The sequence below is a fragment of the Urocitellus parryii genome, chromosome 4 (genome assembly GCF_045843805.1).
Source record: "Urocitellus parryii isolate mUroPar1 chromosome 4, mUroPar1.hap1, whole genome shotgun sequence".
NCBI lineage: Eukaryota > Metazoa > Chordata > Mammalia > Rodentia > Sciuridae > Urocitellus > Urocitellus parryii.
Window position 1 is genome coordinate 117,395,149 of NC_135534.1, and position 21,101 is coordinate 117,416,249.

Consider the following 21,101-nt stretch of genomic DNA (forward strand, 5'->3'; position numbering starts at 1 on the left):
CTTAAAGGTTACTCTTCCATCTGTAAATATATACTTAAAAAAAAACACCCTAAAATACAGCCCTATGAAAACATCTATTAATTAGAATTTTCTTTTTTCTTTTAAATGGAGTCTTACTATGTTCCCCAGGCTAGCCATGAAGTCTCCTGGGCTCCAAGGGATCCTCCTGCCTCAGCCTCTGAAGTATCTAGTATGCCAACTTACTTACCCAGTTTAATTTGAATTTTCTTAGAAACTTACTACCCCAAATCTTCCCAATAAACCATATAAACCTTATATCATAACTACTACTCAATTCCCATTAAGGTTTCTAATCCTAGATCTGCCATAGACATTCCTGGTATCTCTGTTCCTTTGAAACACATAAGATTGCTGTAAGAATAAAAACACTGAGACTTGATAAATCATTATGCATTAATTAGAAGAATTAGTTTTTTTCCATAATGCAATAGATTCCTTCACCTCATGTATAGTCACATTTCACATTTAATTCAATTATCAATGTATTAATGTTGCCTGAAGACAAGAGTGTATACCAGGAAGAGTGATAGATTTGTAATTCAGACAGATCTAGATCTTAATCACTGCTGTGTCACTGAGGTAGCTGGATGACCTTAGAAAAGTTTCATGAGCTTTTTTGAGGCTTGCTTTAGGAATTAAATAAGTGTATGTAAAGTGTCCACTGATTGGCACACAGTATATATGCACAAGATATGATAGCAAGAAACAGAGGAGTTAACATCATGGACAGAAAGCTATTAGTGACTGAATTAATCTCAAATCTCCAACTTCCTGAACTTCAGTTCTGAGCTTCTAATGACCAGCTATCTTGCTAGATTCCCTTTGACTGTGCATGCCATGTTGCAAATTTGACATCTGAAACTGAACTTGCTTTTTCTCCTTCAGCTAATATTCCACTGCAAAATTTCTTATTTTTTTAATGATTTATACCTTCAATTGCTCAGGCACACCCATTGCTTAAAATCTCATATAGTAGAGTAGTCCCCTCTTCTCTGAGGATACCTTCTCCAAGACCCCCTTTGGTTGTCTGAAATCAGATGTAGTATTGAACCTTATATATGTTATGTTTTTTCCTATATGTAACATACACATGATAAAGTTTAGTATTCATTTTTTTATTCACCAGCTTTATCTTTCATCAAAACCTTGAAAGGTACTCTTCACAGAAAAATTCAGGAGAACTATAGATCATCTCCAAATTATGTTTACTGATAAATCAAAGTCATCTTTCAAAGCCCACTAGCCAGAGATAATATAATCTTGTATAATTGTAAATCTTGGCTTTCTGGTCTTGATTGGTGTGTTCTCTCTATGGGTAAGTTTTGAGGTGCATATTATTAAGTGCAGCATGTTAGGTGAGTACAAAAACAGTAAGAATGCTGAAAGTGCTAATGAACAGAGATATGTGATAATAGTGAAAATAAAATGCAAAGATTAACACATTAGTAAAGACAAACATTAATACAGAGAAAACAAAGCATGCTGCCCTGTGATTGGGGTAAATACTCAGTATAAATGACCAAAGTACCCACAACTAATCTTGCAATATATGAAGATTCTAAACCTACACAATAATTGATGATGATCTGCAAAAGACAAGGAAAAAAAGACTGAAGAAATGGAAAAACTATGGAGTATGTGGTTAGAATGGTATCCATCCTGCACAGCAGATTTCACTTTTAGTCTCAGAACCCCTTTACACTGTTAAAATGGATCGAGAATCCCAAAGAACTTATTTATGTGTGCTATATACATTTACTGTTTAAAATTAGAAATTAAAAAAATTGATTCATTGAAAAATAATAAATCTGTTAATACAACAGTTTTTCAAAAACCTATATTTTTTCAGACTCAAAAAGACTAGAATGGGCTGGAGTTGTGGCTCATTGGTAGAGCACTTGCCTGGTATGTGTGAGGCCCCAAGTTCTATCCTCAGCACCATGTATAAATAAATAAGTAAATAAAAATAAAAGATCCATTGACAACTAAAAAATATTTTTAAAAAAGCAAGAAAAATTGCAAATCTCTTGGAATTCTAGTTTATTGGAAATTAGCAAATTCTCACATCTGCATTTGCATTCAGTCTGTTGTGATAGCATGTTTCAAGTGCCTCTGAAAAACTTCATCATATATATCTCAGAGAATCTGAAAGAAACAGCAAATATCTTAAAATATTGTTATGAAATTGTTTTGACCTCTGAAAAGTTCTGGGATCCCCAAGAGAGTTACCAGACCACAATAACCACTGCTTTAGGGTCACAAAATAGTGGTGATAGTGAAAGTACTCAGTAGGGCTGTTCTGTCATCTATCACTTAAGATAGTCATAAAAAATAGATGTTGGATTTGTGTATGGGATAAGATACATACCTCAACAGATTTTCATTGTCGATATAAAAGATTTGCTTTAGATAAAAGACAGTGATCAAGAAAATTTTTTTGACCAAGAAAAATATAACCTGCTAGGGATCTTATTGCCACTCCTCCACCCTTCCAAAACAGCCCACAAACAAGCTAGCTACGTGTTGTTTTCATCTCTGGAATTAAGGCTATAATTCAGAATTGTGGGGACCGTCTTGTAACCATGGGAAGGCTATAATCTAAGGATGGCAAAGAAAAAGTTGAGAATTGACTTTGATGATGCCATTAAAGTGCCAAATTAACTCTGAAGTTGCCCTACCCTAGCAGTTCGTTAGGTGTATGAAATAATAAATGTCTTTAATGTTTAAGCCACTTGACTCAAGGTTTTCTGATATATAAAATGTCACTCCTCATTCAGATATCCCATAGGTACTTCAACAGGTCCAAATGAATTCATCATCATGTCTCACAAATGTACTCTTCTTTTTGAAGTTCTCTGGTCAATGACAGCACCAACTCTAAAAAGAAAAAGGTACAATCACAAATATCCTTAAGAGGAGGCGGCAGAGGGATAGTTGAAACAGAGAAGATGATATAAAAAAGGAGAGGTCGAGGGGGTTATGGCAGTGCGCAGAAACTGGAGTGATGAATGATATGGTTATAAGATGAATGCCTGTAGCTGGAAGAAGTAGGAATGGTTTCTCCCTTAGAGCCTTTGGAGGAAATGGATACCTGTCAACATCGTGATTTCAACCCAGAGATACTGATTTAGAATTTCTGGCTTCCAGAAGTCCGAGAAAATAAATTTGTTGCTTTAAGTCATCCAGTTTGTGATAATCATGAAACTAATACAACTTTTTTCTTTTGTTCCCAATATGGGCCCAATCACTAAAACCTATCTCAAATCCACCCTCCCCTTCCTTTCTCTACTGCCCCTGTGCTAGACTACTTAAACAGCATCCTGATTGGTCTGCATACCTTTAGTTTTACCAGAGGGAATTAATCCTCCAACATTATTTAGATAGTCTCTAAAATGCAATATCTCAATCCAGATATTTTATTAGTTTATGTCCTGGTTACCACGCAGACTTTGTTACATTTCAGCACTTTCATGATGTCACATTTCATATATTTCATAATATTCCATAATGCTGTTATTTAATATTGATTTCAACATACAAAATCCTTAAGAAAAGCCTATTATCTCCTACTATACTAATGAGGAAATTAAGCCTCAGAGAATAAGTGATTTGTCAAAGGTTACAAGGCTCCTAACAACAATGTATCTGTGGCTAAGCTTTCTCACTTTTTATCTTCTCCCTGCTCTATTACACTTTTAGATGCTTTAGGCTCGCTCTCCCTCCCTCCCTTATTCTCCAATATAAACTCTTTGCTTTAAATTGGCTTTGACTCATCATTCTCTCAATATACTATTATCCACTTCCTCACCTCTGGAATTCTTTCCTTATTACTCTCAACAGGTTAAATTCTACTCTATTTTGTTATTTTTCAACATGAGATATCACCAATGCTTTCCATTTATTATATTCCTTTCAGATTAAAATGTATTTTCAAATGTATTTTCTTTGGATTTTAAAAGTCTTATGAAATACATTAAAAAAACTAAAGATCAGAGAAAAGAAGCGGCCTAACAGGTACTCAAACTCAGACTTCTATAATTAAACGCTGTCTTAATATTACTGTTATACCACATTACCTTTCCCTCCATGGAATTCCTGTAGTAGTTCTGTCAGTATCATTTGACATTCTACCAATTTAAGTTTACTGGAGTACTTGCCCTGTCTCTCCAAGGATAATTCCAACATATTTATGAAATCAACCATACCTGGGTTCCCAGCATATATTCTTTAAAAAGGTCAGGACATATATATCATCACCACAATCAAGATAGGGAACATTTCTGTGATCCCTATAAGTTTCTTTGTGCTTCTTTGCAATGTCTCCTTTTTGCTACTCCTCAGAAATCATCAATTTGCTTGTCATTTTGGATTAGCTGGAATTCCCTCCCTCCATGTCTTTCTTTGGCAGTACTGGGGAGGCACTCTGCCACTGAGTTAACATCCCAAGCCATTCCTGTTTTTTTTTTTTTCCCCTTAATTTTAAGACAGGGTCTTGCTAAATTGCCAATCTCCTGCCTCAGACTTCCAAGTAGCAAATTACAGTACTGCATTGGTCTAGAACTTTATATACAGGAATCATGCAATACTCATACTTCTTTCACTTGATATTACTATGAGATTCATCCATATTTCCCACAACATGGGCTTAAGAATTTTTTTGTTCCTTTCTACTTCTGAGGACTGTGTCACTGAATGGATGTATCACAATCTGTTTGTCATTTAACTGTTGACAGACTGTTGTTTCCAGTTTGGGCTACTGCAAATAAAGCTGCTATGAACATTTGTGTATAGGCCCTTGTGAAGACAAACCAGCAGAGGTTCTTAATCATTTGTTTCTACATCATTTACATGTGTTATACTTACCAATAACATTACTTATTACAGTGCAGTAATTCTAAAAATAATCACTACTCTATCCTCAGTACAATATTTCTGTGTAATAGGTGATCAATGATTTGTTTGCAGATCTTGCTCTCCTCAAAACCCACATTTACCTTGAGGGGAGAGGCTGGGTCCTGCCTGTATTTTGTAACTTCCTACAACAGAGTGGATATTTGTAAAATGCTCAAAAAGTGTTTGTGGTTTATGGGGCTTACTTTTTTAATGGAGCTTATATTTATTGGAATATAAATATTCCAAAATAAACACATATTACTTCGTGTTTAATCACATTAATAACTTGAAGTTAAAACTTCATGTTAAAATCCAGGGAAGATATGTAAGTGCATCGAAACCAGCAAATGTTAACTCAATCATACTTTAATTTTCCAGAAAATCAAAATAAGATGTTTCTATTTTTTTCTTTACAATCAAGTTTTATTCTTTACAAATATAGCTGTACTTTATATTTTAAGTTTTGTTCTAATATGTACCCTGTTTTCAATCTAAGTTAAAAAACAAACAAACAAACAAACAAACGGCTCTTTTTCTGTGAAAGAACCACTTTTCAGAATGGATTCACATGAGAACTCATATTTGAGAACCTGCCTTTTCTTTATCTAAACATAAATAAAAGTGTATACAATCTTTATTTGATGATGGTTTACATCCCAACAGTCTTTCTTAAGTGTTAAAGTTTTCAGGGAGAATTAAGTAGAAAACTTTACCAGAGTTTTAAAGTATCACTTTAGCCACTTTTACTCCTTGTTTTGAGTGCTAGAGATCAAATCTCATGCATGCTAAGCAAACACTATAACATTAAGCTATATTCCCAGCCGTAACTAGCCAGTTTTCAATCAAATATTTTAATCTTTTCCCTAATTAAATAAGTTCAGAGCTTTGAGAGAGATTAAGACTTAACTAGAGTTAATAAATTAAATTATCAACATTAGACTAACAGAATTTCCTTTTATTGCATTCTTAAAAAATAGCTGGGTCCAGTGGCACATTCCTGTAATCCCAGCAACTCAGGAGGCTGAGGCAGGAGGATTACAAGTTCAAAACTAACCTCAGCAATTTAGTGAGGTCCTAACGACTTAGCAAAATCATGTCTTAAAAAATACACACACACACACACACACACACACACACACACACACTGCTCAGGATATAGCTCAATAGTTAAGTGACCCAGGCAGGGTTCAATCCCCAGTACCAAAAATAAAATTAAAAAAAAAATAGAATTACTATAAGATCTGGCAACTCCACTTAAGTATATGCTCCAAGGAACTGAAAGCAGGAATATGAAATCTTTGTACAATTATATAAAGGCAGCATTATTCACAATAGCCAAAAGTAACTCAAATGTCTGTGAACAGATCCAATGGATAAACAAACATGGAACATACTAATGGACTATTACTCAGCCTTAAAAAGGGAAAAATTCTGATGCTACAAAATGAATAAATCTTGAAGGTATCATGCCAAGTGAAAAGGTAGTTATAAAGGATAAATGTTAACATGATTCCAATTATATAATACACCTAAAGTAAATTCATAAAGAGAGTAGTAGATACTTGGGGATGTAGAGAGGACACTAAAATCTTATTGTTCAATGGGGTCATAGTGTTTTTTCTTCTTCTCCTGTGGTACTTAGTGATTAAACCCAGGAGTGATCTATTATAGAGCTATATCCCCTAACCCCTTTTATTTATTTTTTCGGTATCAGGTATTGAACCTAGGGGCACTTAACTACTGAGCCACATCCCCAGCTCCTTTATAATTTATTTAGAGATAAGGTTTCATTAAATTGCTGAGGCTGGCTTTGAACTTGTGATCCTCCTGCCTTGGCATGCCAGGCTGCTGGGAGCCCTTTTTACTTCTGAGACAGGGTTTTGCTAAGTTGCTCAGGCTGCCCTTGAATTTGGGATCCTCATGCCTCAGTGTCCCAAAGATGGGATTACAAGCCTGTATCACTGCACCAGGCTTGAATTATAGTTTTGAAAGATGAAAAGAGTTCTGGAGATGGGTAGTAATGATGGTTGTACAGAAATATAAATGTACTTAAAGCTACTGAACTGTACCCTTAAAAGCTGTTATGGTGGTAAATTTTGTGTATGTTTCATCACAATTAAAAAAAAGGTAACAGTGGTCCAGACTTCTATCTTAAGAAGTTAATAAAAGAACAAAATGAACCTAAAATAATAGAAAAAAATTAAAGCTAAACCTTGGTTCTCTGAAAAAAATAAGCAAAACTGATAAACCTTTCGCTAAACAAATCAAGGGGTAAAATAAAGGAGGACAGAATAGTGAAAAAGATATACAGAATAAACAAGGATAGTAAGACATTTCAGAAATTAAGGGTGTAAGATGTTTCAAGGGGTGATTGACAGGGTCAAATGTTGATAGTTCAAAGATATAAACCATCAACATATAAAGATATAAAGATATTTGATATAGCCACAAAGGAGTCACTGATGACCTTATAATAGCACACAAGGGAGTAGACGTAGAGTTAGAAGCAATATTTCAACTGACAAAGAATACACAGAAATAAAAACTGTGGGCCCGAATAATTCAATCTGAAGTACTCTGGTTCTAAAGACAGAGCAACGGGGTTAACTGGGAGCTTAGCTTAGTAGGATTTTAAAATATACTGATATTTGAATAGAAATGATCTTTCATTCCCCCAAACAAATAAAAAATACATATATACATATTATTGTGGTAAATATGCAGAGAATATTTTTGATTATTATTAGAATAGACTCAGAAAAGAGGGAAAAATTAAAGATGCAGGGAACATGTGTTACTACATGGTAAAAGGTCCCTCGATAGGTAGAAGAAAATGGGATTCAGAACATGAAATGATTAACCCAAAACAAGAGGATACCTAAGTGATGGAGAGAAAAAAAGATGTGTGTGCAGGCATTACTTTAAGTACTTTTTTACATGTTAAATAATTTAATTTTTACATAAAATTTTGAGATTGGTATCATTTTTCAGCAAGGAAAATGCAACAATGAAACACTTCTTCCCACAGTGAGAAGTAGCAGAAGTTTTTATTTGATAGCATTGTTTCTCTTTGAAGTTAGAGGTAGAAGTGGATAGTTGAGAAGGGAGGATAGAGTTAAATTTTGAGGAAAATGAAATCTGAAAAATAATGTGTGGAGGAAAAAAAAACAGAAGGATAGCTAGGAGGCACTAAAGACCCAAATGAAATTAGAAATCCAAATTTTTTAGTGGCAATAATCTATAACTTTTAAGTTGTATTTCAATAAATGGTTGAAAAAGAATCAATGGCTTTGAATTTTTTTATTAAAAGCAATAATAATATTACTGGCTAATACTTACATGGAACTCAATGTGTCAGGCATTGTTTTAAGTACTTTTTACATATTAAACAATTTTTCACATAATTAAAATATATATATATTTAGTTGTCTTCAGTGCTTCACTTGTGTGAGGCAAGCGTTTACCACCACCTTAGCTCTCACATAACTTTTTTTTAGTTGTAGTTGGACACAATACCTTTATTTTGTTTATTTACTTTTATTAGGCAAGCGCTCTACCGATGAGCCACAACCCCAGGCCGCCCTTCCCGCACCCTCCCACCAATAACCTTTCAGAGATATATGCCATTTTGAGATATTTTACTTGTAAGAAAAATAAACCACAAAAGAGAAGAAACAGCTTGAAGCTGGGCATGGTGGCACATGCCTGTAATTCTAGTGGCTCAGGAGGCTGAGACAGGAGGATTTCGAGTTCAAAGCCAGCTTCAGCAACTTAGCAAGGCCCTAAGCAACTAAGAGAGAACTTGTCTCTCAATAAAATAGAAAAAAGGACTGGGGATGTGGCTTAGAGGTTAAATGCCTCTGAGTTCAATCCCTGGTACCCACCCTACCCCCCCAAAAAGGAAGAGCTCGAGGTCAGACAACTAGTAAGTAACAGATTAAGTCAGTATTGAATCCAGGTTTGCTCAGTTTGTTGTATTACCACTATGCTACATAACTTCTCAAAACAAAGCTAAGTAAACCTAATTAAGGAAAGTAGAAAGAATTAAGGAAGAAACACCACTAGGTGGGGCAAAAGATAAGAGACAATGGTTACTGTAAATAAAAATAATTCTCATGGAAGTATGGTTTGCACATAATGTAAAAGGCACCAAAGATAAGAGAAACTGCCTTCATACATTAATGGAAAGTCACAAAAGGGAAATGAGCAATGGGAGGATCCAAAGTAGAAAGGAAGAAAAACAAAGGTGGGGGGGGACCCAAGTAGCTGAAATATAAAAAGGAGAAAAAATTAAAAGTGGAAGAATGCTTACATGCACATCAATAAATCAATAAATACCACCAGTAAAAAGAAAACAATTGCAATATGTCTAAGTTCCTGGAAACTCTCAGATCTTATTTTCTTTGGGCCAAAGGATATTTCAATTTTATTAATCAAAGAACACAAAATATTTTATGTATTTAAGTATGGTTGTTTGCCAAGAATAAGTGAGGATCAAGATACTTAGGTTAAGATCTAAGTAAGATGAAATAATTTAATAAAGAAATTATATAGTTATTTTCAGAAATAAGAGGGTAGTAGTTTCATAAAAAGTTGATTCCAGAGATGCACAGTCTTCTCTAGATGTTACCCAAGATGTGTGATGAACGCATCCATAAATTATCATTATCTAATCAACAGCAAATCACTTCAGCATAAAGAAATATATACAATTTAATGTCTGTAAAAGAATAGCAGGGCTGGGGTTGTGGCTCAGAGGTAGAGTGCTCACCTACCATGCACGAGGCAGTGGGTTCGATCCTCAGCACCACATAAAAATAAAATCAAGATATTGTTTTAAAAAAAAAGAATAGCAATATCCTTTGGCTATTAAAATAATCAAAATACATATAGCAAGACAGCAATATTGTAAAGTAACAGAATTTTAAAAATTTTATTTAAGTACCAGAATATTGAAACTGCAAAAAAGGCTGGGTATCAAACTTTTGTAAGCTGCCAATGGAAGTTTAAAATTTAAAATGGAAGAATATTTAATGTGGGGGGGGAAAAAGGGAAATGATACTTTCTAAGAATAATGAGAAACTAAGAATGAGCTTCTATCTACCCATTTTTACTCTCCCAAAACAGTTATCAATATGAGATACCTCGACAAGTTAGTAGTTTACTCCAGGATAAGTAAAGTAAAAATGTGCTAGCCAAGAATATTCTAGGCACTAATGATAGTGTTAGTGAAGAAATTAATGTAATACTTCATGAAATAAGAGTGCAATATAACTCTAATGTTGCTTTGTATTTTTAAAAGCACATATACAATTGCTCTTTTAGAATATATGAGTAGAAATCACAAGATTTCCTGCTCATGTCCTAAAATGGGGTGAAGAATAACGAAAAACTAATGTGACTTTCAGCTTAACAGGAGATAAATTTTAAGCAACTGTTCTTAGATGTGACAACTCTGCTTTGTAGTAAATACAGTGGCATTTAAAGCAAAAATATCCCATCGTAAAGCTTAGAGTACACTCTATTTAACAGCAGTCAAAATGTCAGGAAACCACAAGGGAAAATTATTTTCAATACATGTAATATTTATAGAGGTAATAAAAAATTATCGTTGGAAGGAGCCTAATTAATCAGGAGTCTCCTAAGTTAATGAGGGAACCCCTTTTACAACAGTCTTTTCAGTGACAAAGTTGTTTTATTCTTTAAAAGGCTAGGAAGACTTACTAGGAGTTTCAGAGGATAATTGCTGACAGAATACAGGACACATTGACTGTTACTGAGTTTTAAACAGCTGTCAATACTGTTATGCCTAAACAACCATATCTATATGCTATTATTTACATTCTATTATACCCTACTTGTCTTATCACTCATCTACCCCTTCATCAATTCATCTTGATTTTTGTTACTTTACTTTTTATTTTTTGATACTTTAAAAACATCTATTAAAACGTGATCTAAAATGCAGTTCTTGTAGCAGGGGACCAGGAACTCTCATATATATCTTAGAAAGGAAAACATAAATATGTGTAATAGACACGACAAACGATTGATCTCAATTTTCCTACAGAATAAACATCAGTTATGTGGTTCCTATTCATCGTGATTGAAATATATTCAATTTTACAACTTGTCACATTTAGTGTGAGGTGTAGATAGCAGCCAAGTGCTAACTTGAGTTTGAAACATGGGTTGGTTACTTATTAGATGAGATACCCTGGGCAAGTCATTTAATCTACTCGAAGTATCACTTTCCCTTCTCGAATGATAAGATACTAGTAGCAATATGGAAGGGTTAATGTGAGATTTAACTGAAATGATGTATAACATGTTTAGCATACCTGGTTTATAGAAAAGGCACAACAAATATAATCATCATCATCACCATATTTTAGTCAACTACAACAGGCTTTTTAGCTTCTGCATGGCTACACACCCTTGTAAATGTTTGTACCATTTTTAAAATCACCTTATTTATTCCAACAATCTTGGTGCATTTATATTACTGAGATTAAAGACAGAATGAGGGTGAATAGGTATAAAGCACATGTATTCTCCATCATCTCATTCTACTCCCTGAAGGAAACAGATGCTCATTCTGGTACTAAAAGCAGTGATGATGAACACAGAATACATTCACACTGTGGGCTTTTCATCAGGTGGTTGACAGGAGGTCAATAAACTATCTGTGTTCTGCCTGCTTCAGACAACCAGTGCTCCCTCTTAAAAGCATCCGAACATAGTATCTGAGACCATATAATTGTGATTTCTATCAAATTTGGTTCATTCCAAACAAAATGTGTTATCTTCACTGATCACACATCTAAATGCCTTTATTTTTGCAGCTAGCATATGTGTACCAGTTTTGTTGTGTGGCATAAAAGTATATGGATTCATAAAACCTCTACCAATTAACATGTCTCTTTAAAGACCTGATTGCAAAGTAAAAGTTGCAGTTCTACTTTTATGGAATTTTTATTTAAAACATGACATCTGCAAAAGCATGAAATCTATTTCTCTAACTTCTAAAGATTAGTCTTTGTGCTTTCTCTTTGCCAGAAGAATCAGAATCTAATTTAAAAGCACTACTATATGGCTTTAAGTTTTATACCTTGTTTATGGCTCATCCTTCTACAATTAAAATATGCAAGTAGATATTAAAAGGAGTATGGCAAAAGAAAAGAATATTTTACCTTAAAAAACTAATTTGAAGGAGAACAAGGAGGAGGAAGGAAAGAAGGGAAAGGGGCAGAACTATGGAACAAATTAAATAATAGCTTGTTACATACATACATAAATGAACCAAGATGAATTACCTGTATATATTCACACACACGCACGCATGCACAAACACATGTGCAGAAAATACCAATCAAAAGTAAATGAGTGAGAGGAAGGTCAGCAGAAGAGAAGAGGGGGAGGGAGGAGGGAAAGGAAAAGGGGGGAGAAATGGGATTGAAATCAAATTTCTTGCATGTACTATTGTCAAAATGATCAAAATACTATATATAATTAATGCTCTAAAAAATAATCTGACAGCTCTTTGATCTAACTTGCTCATGGACTATGCAAGAAATAAATTTCATATTAAAATCTGAAGGAAAAAAATCTCACCTAATTTGAGTAAATTTTTTAAAAAGTATAACTGGAAACATTATTTTGATTTTTGAGCTGTGTATATATTTTACAAATTCAAAAATAACCCCCCCCCAAAAAAATATGAAACCAATGAATCATATCAAGTTGGTAGTATGACCAGAGAAAAGTATTTTAAGTGACTTTGGAAATAGTACTGATTACACATCTTTTGTGTAATATATTTCAGGGACAAAAAGAAATGCAAAAAAAATCCCCAACTTCACTCAGAAGCAGTAGTATAGGTATTGTAATTTAAAAATGATTTTATGTATACAGTAGAAAGCAAATAAGTATATTAATTTAATTTGGTAGCAAGATTTTTATACAAAAAGACAAAAACAGAATCAAAGAAGAAAAATTCTGCTATGCTAAATTTCAATAGGATATATCATTATGAAATTCTGATTAAACAAACAAGCAGAAAACCATTTCTTAATTCTTTCTTCTCAAAGGGCCTAGAAGAAATGACACCTTAGCAGCAATCTATATGCCAAATACACAGATCTTGGTTTCTATGTGCTATTTCTAACTAAAAAGACCCAAGACACCTTGAATAAACAGCCCTTGCCAGATGTGGAGCAAACAAAGTACAAAAGAAGCATGTGATATCTTGTGCCAGCAGCCAGCTTGAAAGGGTTTCTACTATCAAATTTGGGACAATTTGGTCACCCAAAAGAGAAAGGATCATAATGGTTCTAAAACAATGAAAAAAAAATACCCCCCCCACAAATCCATAGTAGTATCTTTTCCAAAAATACTAAAGAAAATCTATTTGCCACCATGGGGGCGACTATTTTCTCAGCTCTTTACTCTGAATACTGAAGTGATGAAAGCAAGCATTTAATATGCATTTTTACAAGAAAATTTAGCTTATTCCCACTTTATGGAGTAAATCTTTCCTACAGAGAAATACCAATAAACTGATTTAAGCAAAAGCAATTAATGAATGCTAAATATTACTAAGCAAAATGTAGTTAGAAATAGGATATTTGCTTGGGGTCAAAGTATTACCCTTCGGTTACATACTAACCACAAAATGACAAACCACACACCTTTACAACAGATTTGGTAGTCACCACTTCAATCAACTGGTCACATTTAACATCATTAACAGTGTAGCAATCTGACATTATATATTTCCTATATGATGCAACCTGAGGTACACAGCATTACCTATTAAATACTCTTGCCAAAGAAAGTTTTACTTTAAGCTAATCAAGCTTTTCTTAAGATCAAACTTCCAGTTAACAGAAATTTCAAGGGGAAAGAGGAATAAATGAAATAACACCACTGGGACATAGGCAGTCCAGAATGTGGGTGTATTATACATCTGGTTTGGTCAGGTAGATGTCAGGAAAATGAAAGAGTAAGTATTATACTTTTTACAGAAGGGATTAGTCTTAATCACCAAATACAAAATCTTGAAGGGTTGGGGGAGCTCAAAGACACTTTGGAACAATTGAGGAAATGTGAATACATTAATTGAATAAGCTATTTGATAGGTATTGTTACTGATCAGGGTTAGTAAATGAATATATTCTTAGAAAATGCTGAAATATTTAAAGGTGGAGACGTGTCCAACTTACTTTGGAATGGTTACACAACACATAACAGGGAAAGAAAGAGAGGGTAACAACTTGATAAAAATGTTTATCACTGAATCTAGGTTCTGGGGTATTCATGTATTCCCCCCCCCACACTTCTATAAAACGAAAAATTTCATGACAAAGTTAAAAGAAACTATAACTCTACTGAGAGGTACAGAGGAAAGTACACCTACACTGGAATTATATCTGGGCTTAAATCTCAGCTCTTACTACTCGTGTGACCTAAGGCAAATTACTTAACATTACTAAGTTTCTTTTACATCTGTAAAATTCAAGTAACAAATCTGCATCATTGGATCGTTCTGAGAATTAAAGATTACATAAGTAAAACCTAGCCCTGTTGCACAAATAAGTAAATCCAACTTTCATAATTAATGGATGTAATCATCCTTAAATGTAAGGTTACTTTAAAAGATTAATTACTTTCACATTTCATGAAAAGGGGAAACTACATTAGATAAAATTAAATATCCCCTCGAAGTCAAAGTAATAGGAAAAAAATGAAGACTCTTTTTTTTTTTTTAAATTAATAATTCCACTGAAACCCTAGGAAAAGGAAATCGTCAAGTCCCTACCAATCCAAACTCTTTGGTATCTGTTGTACTGTATGATTTGGTTTTAGTATTAGTATTAGCCTATCTCCAAACAAAACACTAAGAAAATAAGTGGAAGTTAAGGAGAGTTTTTTTCCCTAACCTCAACGGATAATCTACTTATATGTTGAAATCGAAAATAAGTTTTTTCTTCATTTCTCTAAGTTCCAAAAAAGTACACGGTCATTGGCTTTTATACTAAATTCTGGTTAAGGTTCATACAATTTACAAACATTCAAATTGCTTTTCATCAATTTTAACGAACTCATTTCACTTGTAGGTAATCCCTTTTTCTGGTTAGACTGGCAGTAAAATGATCAGATGTAGAGTGATCCTCAGGTAAGGAAGAAAAAGAGGTGTCTGCATTTTTTTTTCTTTTTTAAATAAGTGCCATATTTTTCTTTCAACTATTAAGAGAAAAAGCAGCAGGGGAGAGGAGCCAACAAACAGGTCTTAGGCTTGCAGATCGACCAGGTGAGGTGAGAGGGATCAACACCTCCGCCTGCTTTGGGTTTGGTATTGGGCAGATAAGCTTACAAATGAGTACCCCTTAAAGATCGGGGTAATTGCTCCTGGACTGCGGGGCTCAAGGCCAGCCTTCTCCCTGAAGGATTAAATGTCACTGGGGGGACCCTGAGGAGTGTCTCCCGGCGCGGATGCGGGTCAGAGACCAGGTTTTCCTTTCCCTCTTGCGCCCAGGTGGGCGACGCGTGGTGGCACTTCCCAGGCGGGAGCACCCCAGTGCACCAGCGGCGCGCAGTGGCTAGTCATCCCCCACTTAGCCTTCCCTTCCCCATTACCTGCGGGCGGCGGTGCCGGGGCCCGGAGGCCTGCTGCTGCTCCTCCCCGCCAGGCTGAGGCGGCGAGGTGGCGGCGGCGGTGGCGGCGACAGCCCGGGGGGAGGGGGCGGAGCGCGCGGCTGGCTCCCTCTCCTCCCCCGGGAGGCTCAGGGCACCCTATCTCGGGCAGCCGCGCCTAGGCCCGTGAGCAGCCTGTGGCTGGGGCATGGCGGCAGAGCCCACCGGCGTGCCTGCGAGGTGGGAGAGCGCGAGGCGGAGACCAGGAAAGCACCTCCAGCTCCCGGAGGGGCCTAAGGGGAGGAGCGAGGGGGCGCGGGTAGCCGCGCGCGGGCGGCCGTTGGGGCGGTTGGCCGAGGGCAGGAGGCGGTTTGGGGAGCGCGGCGACGGCTCGCGTTTTCCCGGCGGGGCGGGGTGGGGAAGGGGAAGGGGAGTGAGGGAAGGGGAGGGGGAGGTTGGGAGGGAGCCGCCGCCGCGCGCGTGCGGGCCGGCGCCGCCGCCGTTGCCGCTCGGCTCACTCCAGCCTGTTTGGGGGCACTTTGTTTGTGTCCCACAATGCTCTGCGCGAACGGCCGGGCTGGGGAAGTGGGCGGGGCCGCACGATCTCAGGGCGGGACCGGGGGGCGGTGAGGTTGGGGGAAACCCGCGGTTATTGCGCAAGCGCAGAAAAGGACCTCCAGGTCCCCGGGACTTGAACTGTGAGGTATTGGTTCTTCTCGCTCGGTGGAGTCAGCCTGACACAGAAATACCTTCAATCTTGACACTGCCTGTGCACTTATGCCTATATGTAAACGTGCAGAATTATATGAAAAAAGCGCCATAATCGCAACCAGTTTGTCCTTTCTTAAAGCCGCCCTTTCATCCGGCTCCCCTCGTACATTGAGAAAAGCATTACTTTTTTATTTTGTTAATCTTTGAACTAAGAACGAAAGAAACTCCAGTTTTCTCTGGTGGTTTTCTGTAGCGAGGCCAAAAACTGGTGAACTGGTAGTGTGGCCATTTTTCACAAGTGGAAACTGAGGCCTGCCAAGAGGCACCCCGGCGCCAAGGGGAGAGGCGCGGAGAAGCCGTGAACCTCCCGTGCCCGCTTGCCCGGCGGACGGCGACCCCCTTACGGTATCTTCGATTCACTAACTGCCTGGGCTCCTTCAGCATCCTCCTAGCGCCCAAAGGGTGTTCTAGCAATTTCCTGATCGACCCGGCAGGAAGTGTGGTCTTGAAATGACTAGGAAAATGGTCTACCAAGTCCTTGTTCCAGGGACACCTAGAGCGACTGGAAAAGAAAATCAACAAAAACCCACAACCTATTGCTTATTCCTCCCACAATCGTGAATCTATCATTTTATTACAGCTTCGCTTACTTCTCTGGCCTTTTGGGGAGGAAATGTGTGGGTCACCTCGAACTGATTGGTATCGCCTACGGGGGGGGGGGGGAGTTCAGAGTTCTTGGTCACCTGCAAAATCAATCGTGTTAAGTGTTGATTCCCTAAGCCTGACAGGTATGTGCTGTGGACCCAAACCCGGCGATTGGGGGGGGGGGGGGCTGGGCAGCAGGTAGCAGTGCGCCCGCCGCGTTTGCTGGGAAGCAGGCTGGGTGCCAGGGTGCCGGCTGGAGCCGAGCTCTTGAGACAAGCTGTTCTGCATTTGCATACTTGGTTCTCTCACACCTCCAGCTTTTAAGCCGAAAGACTTATTTCCAAAGACTTTGTGTAAGGTAGGTTGACGTCCGCTGAAATGAGTGGATTTTTCTTCTGAAACACATGGCAACAACTCACATTAATCCTCTCCGGAGAGACAAGCAGCCAAACACCCAAGCATCCTAATTTTAACCAATGAAATCTGCTTTAGAAATAAATGCAATAAAACCAAGATCTGTTTATAGTTTGTAGTTTCCAACAAGTATTCAAGTTTATGTTATCTAATTTTTGCTGCAACCCAACTTAGAGGTTTTTAGTATTATTCCCACCATCATTTTTATTATTCCCATTTTACAGATGGGCAAAATCAGAAAGATGTAAATTAGGCTCAGTTCTGCACTGAGATTTGAAGAAGGGGAAGGGAAAGAAGGCAGAATGCTTACCCACCAAGGTTCAGAAAGGTGCCTGAGGTCCAGGCCCTGATGGGGTGCGGGTGAAAATGGATGTACCAGGTAAACAACTGGCGAAGAATCTGGTGGGAATAAAGTAGTCAAATAAATCCAGTCTGCCTCTCCTAGAGCATTTAATAGGACAGTCAATAAAAGACCATTAGGCAAGTCTTCACTAATTGTGTCTCAAGGGACTGAGGTGGCAGTTGCCTTTCACTGCAGTACTAACATTAACACAAAAATTGCTTTCTTAATCTCTTGTCTCTTCTATCTTTCCATCCTTTTTGTGCTTTTACTATTTATCATTTTACATATAAAATTTTTATCATTCTCCCATTCTACACCCAACTCCAAATCTGAAGACTCTTATTAAACCAACAAATGGTTGTTGGGTCCTTAAGGGCAAAGTGATAGATGCTTGGAGAGGGTGCGAGAAAAAACACAAAGAAGATTAACTATTGCAGGAGTCCTCTTCTCTATTTTGACTTTGGGCAGAGTCAGTTTCTGTGGCTTCTGCAACCTCCCACTTTTTTTCTTCCTGAGCTAGAAGAGACTTGTCTTTGGGTTGCTGGAATACATACACCTTTCTTTGACACTAGGTTAAATAACACCTCTGGGAAGATTTAGTGAAATCAGAAGCCTGTACACAGGTGAAACACACTAGATAGTATGAGGAACCTTTAAATATTAATCTGATGTGGATGATTCTGAGGAATTCAAATTCCAGGGAAATTCCAGGGGTTTCATTTCAGCCACAAGCTGTTTTAGGGACCAGATTCTGGCACAAATGTCACTTTCTTTTGGTAAGACCATTATTGCTGAATGGTTATTATTAGTTATATAGTCCGAAACATTTCAGAGCAAGAATGCTTTCTACTCAACAGGAAGATCACTAGTCTGCCTTGAATTATTTCAATGAGGAGAACTCATTATTGTAAAAGTCAGTCTTGCTTCAGTATTATATACTTTCAAGTACAAAAATTAATCTCCTTCCCTTACTTGCATCTCTTCCCCTTGTTACCATTTCACCATCCCCCCAGTTAGGTAAGTCAGCTTTGCTACTTTACTACTCTATTGCATCTCAATTCCAAGCCATCAGCAAACAAATCCTGTTGAATTTGCCCATTCTCATTGTCACCATTCTAAAATAAGATGACAAGAGTGTGTGCATATAGAATTATAATAACACTTATCTGGTTTCCTAAATAAATTCCCTCTTATCCTCATTATGTATATGGTAATCGGAGTTGTACTGCATAGAAATCATTTCACCTAACAATGGCTTCCTATTGTTTTCTGAATAAAGTCCCAAATCCTTAGCATGGGTTTTGCAATATTCCACAATCTGGGCTTTTCCTAGGTCTTTAGCTTCATCTCTTGATATATTCCTTTAAGGAACATGCCCTTCATAGAGTTCCTTTTATCACATCTAAAATGCCATGCTCTTTCTTGCATTGCATATATTGGTCCCTCTGTGTAGAAATACTCCATACCTTGGCCAATTTCCCCTCTTTCCTCAGATATCTTCTTTTTAAAAAATATATATTAGTACCTGTAAAATGTTATGCATAGTACACATATCTACATAGTTTATAATGTATACACAATATACATATGCCAGCTTTATTGAGATATAATTCACACACAATAAATTCACTCACTTAAGATACACAATTATTCGTATATTCATAGGGAGTTGTAAAATGATCACTGTAGTCAATTTTTTAACATTCTCATCCCCCTCAAAGCAACCATACCCATTAGCAGTTACTACCTATTTTTCCCCAACTCCTTAAGCAATCACTAACCTATTTGCTTTCTGTCTGTATATTATTATTTTAGTTTTACTGTATATATTTACTGTATATTATTATTTTAGTTTGTTGGGGAGCTATACTATGGCTTGGGTGATATATCTTTTAAGACCTATATGTTTTTTCTTCTCTTTTTCCCCCAGTCACTTTTTAGGGACCAGGTTTTTGTCCTGTAATATTTGCCACAATCTAGATTTTATTGGCTGTATCCCTACAGTGTATTTAACATATTCTCTTATCCTTTGCATTTTTGTAAATAGGTAGTGGGATCTAGATGTTTTATCAGATTTGATTTTAATTCTTAGCAAGATTACTTCATAGGTGGTAGAGTAGTTTTCCATTAGAAGAGATAAAATGTGTCTCTCTTTTTTTCTTTTTGTAATTTTAGCAATCACCCATGAGTAATGCCTAGATCCATTCATACACTAGGAGATTTTTTAAAGGATTTTTTTTAAAGATGGACACAATATCTTTATTTTATTTATTTTTATGTGGTGAACCCAGTGCCTCATGTGTGTGAGGCAAGCGCTCTACCACTGAGCAATAATCCTAGCCCATACATTAGGAATTTTTAAATGGTGATATAGTTCTATCATTCTTCATTTATTAGCGACAGTGATTCTTCAATGGGAATTTTCTCTTTTTCAGTTATTTGATTACTTAGTGGTACTATGAATACAGAAAAGCAGGCTAAATGATTGACTCTTTCCCTATTACCAAATCTCTAACTCTGTTCACTTCTTTCTTTTCCAACACTACCACCCTGATCTAAAGTCCTCAACCCGACTTCCAAGAACTTAATTCTTCAGATGCTTTTCATCTTGCAAGGTCCTGTATGATGTGGTCCCTGTGTAATTCTCCAGACTCATTTCAGGGAACTGCATTTCTTCCTCTCTCACTGTAACTCAGCCATATTGGCCCATTTTAATTTCCTAAGTCACCAAGTTCTTTCCCATTTCAGAGTCTTTGCACTTGAGCCCTCTGCCCAAAAATCTTTCTCCAACTTCCCCAAACTCATACATACCTTTCGATTATTGCTTTCTTAAGGAAGACTAGATTGGTATTCTCTCATGCCACCCTCTACTTGTAATTCATAGCATGTCTTGTGGTTCATATTTATAATTATTTGTGTGATTATTCATTGCCTTCTCACTAAACTAAACTATAAATTCTATGAAGACAAAGATCATGTTTTGGCATCATTTTTCTCCTAAGCTTAACTTGATACTTGGAATATAGTAAGCAATTCAAAAAGAAATGTTGAGTTGAATTGAATAAAATTGAATTGGAGTTAGATTTGTGAAAAATAAAATGCTTTTGTTTCAATTTGTAAATAGTAAAAATAGCTACACTTAAGAAGTATGATGTACTGTTCTATGTTTTTCTAATATTCTAATATGAAATAGTAAAGTTATATCTATTTGACAGATATGAAAACTGAAGAGGGGTTAAGACATCCCCCAAATCACAAGATTGTAAATGTCAAAACCAGTCTTTGTTTTTTGAGGTGCTGGGGATTAAACACAGGGATTTGTGCATGCAAGGCAAGCACTCTACCAACTAAGCTATATCCCCAGCCCCCCAAACCAGGATTTAAGTAATTTATCTCTAGAACTTCAAATACCAGGTCAAAATTCTAACATACTGAAATT

The 21,101-nt window shown here is 36.7% G+C and overlaps 1 protein-coding gene across 12 annotated transcripts in view; it reads right to left on the minus strand.

The window, feature by feature from the left end:
• Zbtb44 (zinc finger and BTB domain containing 44) overlaps positions 1–16,081 on the minus strand; it is a 64,607-nt gene extending 48,526 nt beyond the window's left edge. For 3 of the 12 annotated variants that reach the window (XM_026392435.2, XM_026392434.2, XM_026392425.2), the window contains exons 1-2: positions 15,553–16,081; positions 2,087–2,898 (exon numbers count right to left, since the gene is read on the minus strand). The gene's annotated coding sequence lies outside the window, so the exon portion shown is untranslated. The remainder of the gene's footprint in view (positions 1–2,086; positions 2,899–15,552) is intronic. The other 9 variants (XM_026392432.2, XM_026392430.2, XM_077796978.1 and 6 more) reach the window with 7 other exon arrangements.
• Positions 16,082–21,101: the final 5,020 nt, after the last annotated feature.